Source organism: Lactuca serriola, chromosome 5, assembly GCF_051521515.1.
Source record: "Lactuca serriola cultivar US96UC23 chromosome 5, Lser_US96UC23_V15, whole genome shotgun sequence".
Classification (NCBI taxonomy): Eukaryota; Viridiplantae; Streptophyta; class Magnoliopsida; order Asterales; family Asteraceae; genus Lactuca; species Lactuca serriola.
Genome location: NC_136412.1, coordinates 107,568,101 through 107,573,825, shown reverse-complemented (window position 1 = coordinate 107,573,825; position 5,725 = coordinate 107,568,101).

Below are 5,725 nucleotides of genomic sequence, written 5' to 3'. Positions count from 1 at the left end.
GACCCGAAGTGCATGGCTGTTCTGTGATCGGATATGTTATGGCATGTTATGCGTGTATGGTATTTGTGGTTGGTATTTTGGGGATATCCCACTAAGCTTTCGCGATTACAATTGTGGTTTCATGTTTTTCAGGTTCTTCAGGAGATCGTGGTAAGGCGAAGGCGTGATCGTACCGCTCCTCATGATTTTGTAGTGTGTGATTCTGGGAACACGTTAAATGTTTTGTATTGAAAACCCTTTTTGTAATGAATTAATGGAATCGAGATGTTTTTGAAAAATTCAAAATTGGTTGTATTTTCGGTCGTTACACCCGATCATCTTCTGATCAAGTGAGTGTATAGTCACTTTCATCTGACACATAAATATGAAGTATTTGATAAAATACGTGTTATGTGTGTGTGTATATATATATATATATATATATATATATATATATATATATATATATTGTTGTTTATGTGCGTGAGTGCATAGTTATTTCTTCTAATACCTAAATATAAAGTATTAGCTATGAAATACGTGCTATGTGTTATATATTAATTATCTATTTGATATGGATTTGGAATTGATGTTTTTATACGGGTGTTAAATGATTTAAATTGTGTTGGGTAGAACATGGGTAGATGGAATAGTTGGTGACGATGGGACTTCGTGCCTATTGAGTAAGCCTTTGTGACGATGCGACTTCGTGCCTATTTGATAAACCTTGGTGACGATGTGACTTCGTGCCTTTTGTGTAAACCCAGGTGACTATGAGACGTAGTGCCTATTGTGTAAACCCTGGTGACTGTGAGACGTAGAGCCAATTGTATGAACCCTGGTGACTATGTGACGTAGTGCCTATTGAATAAACTGTGGTAGCAAATGGACTGTGTGCCAGTTCCTTAGGTAAACCCTTAGGAATGAATGAAGAAAGTATAATCGATTCTTAGGGTAAAACCTTAATAAATAAAGAAGATAATGGGGATGGGTATTTGGGGTTGATTGTTGATAATTGAATATGATAAATGTATTATTGTGGGTTGAAAACCCTATATGCTCACCAAGCTCCCAAGCCTGACCCACTCAGTTTTCTTTGTATCACAGGTATCAATACGAAGACATATTTCATTGAGAGAATAAAGGAGATGTAAATCATTAGTGTAAATAAATGTAAGTTCTGTTTATGCTTATGTGTCTGTATCGGAACATGACATCCCGAGATTTTGTTATATAATGAAAATACTTTTCTTTAAGAAATGCTTTGATGAATTCTTATCATATTTATTTTATTTTGGGGACAAATTCCGCAACAATTTTCTTTAAACAATTACTCTGATTTTAAAAACAAAGCATAAACAAATCGGTCTTTTCTAGCCATGAAATTGGGGATGTCACAATTCAGGGGTTCGAACTCACCTGATGTAAGTGGATCCGACGAAGGTGCCGGTTGGGTGCTCGGTGTCAAGTAAAGACTTGAACACACTTAGTGACCTATTAACATATGATAACATATGTTGACATACAATTAGTACATATAATACTAATTAAACACGTATACGCATCCTAAAGTGCGGAAAACACTTTGGTTAAGTGCTTGGAGTGTCCCGGGTAACGTTTAAGGGTGTGTATGGCTTAAATAGGGAGTTTACTCTCCAAGAGTAAACTCTTTGTAGAGTTCATGGCCCTGGGACTAACTCCCATGAGTTTACGGCCATAAACTCATGGTGAGGATGTTCTAGGATGCCAAAGTGTCTTATATCCCTTGTAGAATTATGCTAAGTCCAAATATAAGGCACTTGTGTGGATTTAGGGCAACAAAGGGACCATTTGAGGAGTTTACGGCCCTAAACCAGGAGTTTACAGCCGTAAGCTCCTATGTGTATACTTTTGGTGTTTTAAGGACTTAAATGATAGAGAATAAAATCCTATGCATTTTCCAAGTCAAATGGGGAGTTTAGGGCATCATTTGGGCACCTTATAGGAGTTTAGGGTCCATGGACCTTTCCTAGGGGGGTTTACAGCCGTAAACTCCCATTTCCTTGGTTACTTTAATGTTTAAATCATTTACATCAATGGGATTTGCTTCTAGACATTTTTCCAAGGCCATAGGAGGTGTTTGGGGCATTTCTAACACTTGAACTCGAGTTTACTCCCCATGAAGAGGAGTTTACGGCCCAAGAAAGTTCTTGGGCAGTAAACTCAAGTTTACTCCCCAAAAGTCTAGTTCAAGGTGTTCTAAGTCCGAATGTGCAACTCTACAAGTCATATCTAAGCCTTAGGGGCAATTTCGAGGGGTTTTGGGGCTTAAAAACCCCCATTTAGGGGTGTTCACGGTCCAAGAGTGTTCTTGGGCTGTAAACACCTACTCTTGCCCCTATTGGATTCCTTAAACACGAATTTGCATGTTAGTTAAGCTATACAACAAGTTAGGGTAGATGGCTTACTCGTTTGGGGCTTGAAACGGGCGTTTTTGGCGCGAAAATAAGTTGTAGAGAGAGAATGTAGAGAGAGGGTGAGAAGGGTGGAAATGAAGTCCACTCCCCCTTATATAGGGGTTTGAGTTGGGGCTCAGTGGAAATCTACCCGATACTGCCGTTAAACGGGGCTTTTGGTCGCACCCGATTTAGTGGTCGTATTTTTCACTTGGTTGAAACTAAAATTTTCCAAGGGATAATGTGGGTGTTTCTAATTTGTTTCAACCCTTACTAAGTCATTTATAAAAGTCCCAAATTAATTAGCCAGTCTAAAAGTTAACGGACAGTTAAATAAAACGAGGCTTAATAACGGTAAAAGGGGTTAAAAATGACGGAATAAATTTCGGGTTGTCACAGCATCCCCTCGTTAGAGGGAATTTCGTCCCGAAATTCAGTTTTAGGCAAGGAAGTAGGTATGAATGACCAAGTAGAGGTAGGAGGGTACTTCCTATTTGGTTTGTCCTCGCACTCCCAAGTGAACTCTAGCCTGTGTTTGTCATTCCAACAAACCTTCACCTACGGGATGCCGATTTCGTCTTGTGCAGTAGTGATTTCCTACAGGTTCGTCTATGAAGTTAGGGTTCCCAGTGGTTTCTATAGAGATGAGTGGGATACAAAGAGTGACGTCGGGCACGTACTAATCAAGTCTAGAAACTTGTGGGATTTCCGAAAGTATTAGTGGTCTGATGAGGGTTGGACCAATCTCCGTAAAGGATCTCGGATGGTCCAAAGCTCTCGGAAGGGTACAACTTTTCAGTACTTAGAACATAGTGTACTTCTATAGCAAGATCATCACTGGTGTGATCTCCATTCCGAAGTTCCTAACGTTCTCTCTCATACTGGAAGTGTAGTCCTTCAGGTTGGTTCTTAGGAAGCTCGGGTTGTCCTTGGTTTCGCATTTCCTGTCAATCGGCTTTTAGAGACTTTCTAGATCATCGGATGGGTTGTATGTCTACGGTATCTTTTTGTTGTAGAGTGGCTATCTCAATCTTGTGCAAAATGAACATGCACTAATGAATCTTGAGATATTCCTAACGGAAACTCTCAGGGTCGGGGAGATATGGTTTCACCAGACGAGCGTTGGACTATCTCAGGAGGTGGTTCTACTATTTCTGCGTGAGATAGTATTCATGGAACACCTGATAGTCCAATGAATCTTGTAAGACATGTTCTAATCTACAAGGCTTTGGTTTATTTTAGTGTGGAAAGCGGGTGCTCTTGCATAACCCATCGACTAACACCTAGACTGGTGTCAAATCTATAATCTCTACGGGATCTGGGTTATAAGGCTTAATGCAACTACTTCCATATTTTGACCAAGTATTCTTGGCTGCGGAGGTTATCCTGTGGTTCTCGGTATTCTAGTGTTCACTTCGGAGAATGTAGTCTATCGTCTACATGGTGACGGTGATTTCCACCATGTGATGGGGCGGAGGATCCTAGGCACTACTTGTCTGTAACGGGGTGGACGAAGTGCCTGAGTAATGCGAACATCTTTGGCAACTACTCTTCCGAAGGCTCTGAGTTTCCTCGGTCTAGGTTAAATCTAGTGAGTATGGGGTTCCATCACTCGGAACTTTAATCTCCTCATCCACTCTTCTCAGAGTTTAATTCACCGCAGCTCTCGGATTTCCGGGATATTCGTTGCGATGCTTAATTCGGGGGATTAAGCGTGAATGGATGGTCGTAGTCAATGTCCTTGACACTTACGACTCAGATTTCTTTACCAACCGAGGGTGTTAGCTACGATGTTGGCTTAACCGGGATGACAACAATTTCGGATTTGTGGTCATTATAGTGGCTCAACTCATAGTGGTTCTCTTGACTCTAGCTCCTATTCTATGGAACATGATGAAGGGTCTTTCTGGGAAATCTACGAGGTATGCTTCGGGTGGTTATCGTCTTCTGGAATACCTACAATGTCTTTCGCTTCTATTTCTATCCGTCTAAGGAGGGTTGGGTAACAGCGCACGGTACATTCTCCTGGGTACTTCGGAAGGTTTAAAATAAGAGTGATGACTGGCGGATCATATTAGTCTTTAGTACTTTTATTATGTTTAGGTTCGGAAGAACCTTTATTTGCTGAAATGGCTACGGAGAAAGTTCTTTTTACACAACACTAGGGATTTACACATGGTTGCACTATGTCAAACCATGATTAATAGAGTCGTCGAAGTTGGCACACTTTGACATGATACAGTAGGAGGGTCGATAGAGTCATGTGCCGAACGAGCACAGAAGTTCTAGGCGTCTCAGGTTTCGTCCCGTGTATCACTGTCGCGGATACTTGCACCGATAGAGTCGACGCAGAACTATAGAGGGTCCTGAATGTTTGTGAGTGGAGTACCTTTTCATGAATGGATTCTCACGAGGCATTTCTATAATTGCCTAACATATACTAGTCATGTATAATTAAGGTGGGGAGGACTGTTGACTGAGCGACTCCGCCTTAAATCCACAACCAAACGAGGAACAAGAAATGAGGCGGCATTCACTCACTCTAGGTCTATCCATCTCAATTATACATGGACGTAACGTATATACTTAGCCATTATAGTTTTACCTAATGAAAATTTTAAATTTTATAACCGTGCTGCGACTTTTGCCTTAATGGGGGAAATAATTACATTTAGAATTAGCCTTTTAATTTTTTCGGTTAGTTATCTGAGATTGAGAGACGTACCAAAATCTACCGAGTTCCTTGATGCTTCTCCCTAAGCATTAGGTTCAGGCTCCTCCTGAGTCTTTGTTGTTTCCTTCAGTTTCGATAGTTCTTCTTGAAGTGTCCATCCTTACCACATAGGCGGCAAACTGGGTTTTCTACCACATTGATGGTTGATGTAATAAACTCAACCAGGATTCTGCAGACGCGAGTAGCATGGCCCTTCATATTGCACCTAGGACAAAAAGAGTTTTCGACAGCTATCATGATGGTGGCAACTGCTCTTGCTGTAGTTGGGAAGGTTTCCTAGGTATGGTCTTCTGGAGGTCAGGATCGGAGGGCTGGCATGGGTATTGACTGTCTCAGCTCGTTGACCTTTGAAAGGTCCTTGAGCCAAGTGCTTCCCTCCCCGATCTTGAGTATTCTCTTTAGTGAAGTTGGTTGTGGTTCTTGGGTGGCTGCGTACACAGAGGTTGGTTGCTGCTGTCCACCACTAGGATCGGAATTCCCGATAGGGCTCTTGCTAACCTTGGCATTGTTAGAAATCAGCTGAGCCAGGACAGCTGCAACGGCTGCCGAGGCTGCAATCTAGAAGGTAGCTTCATCG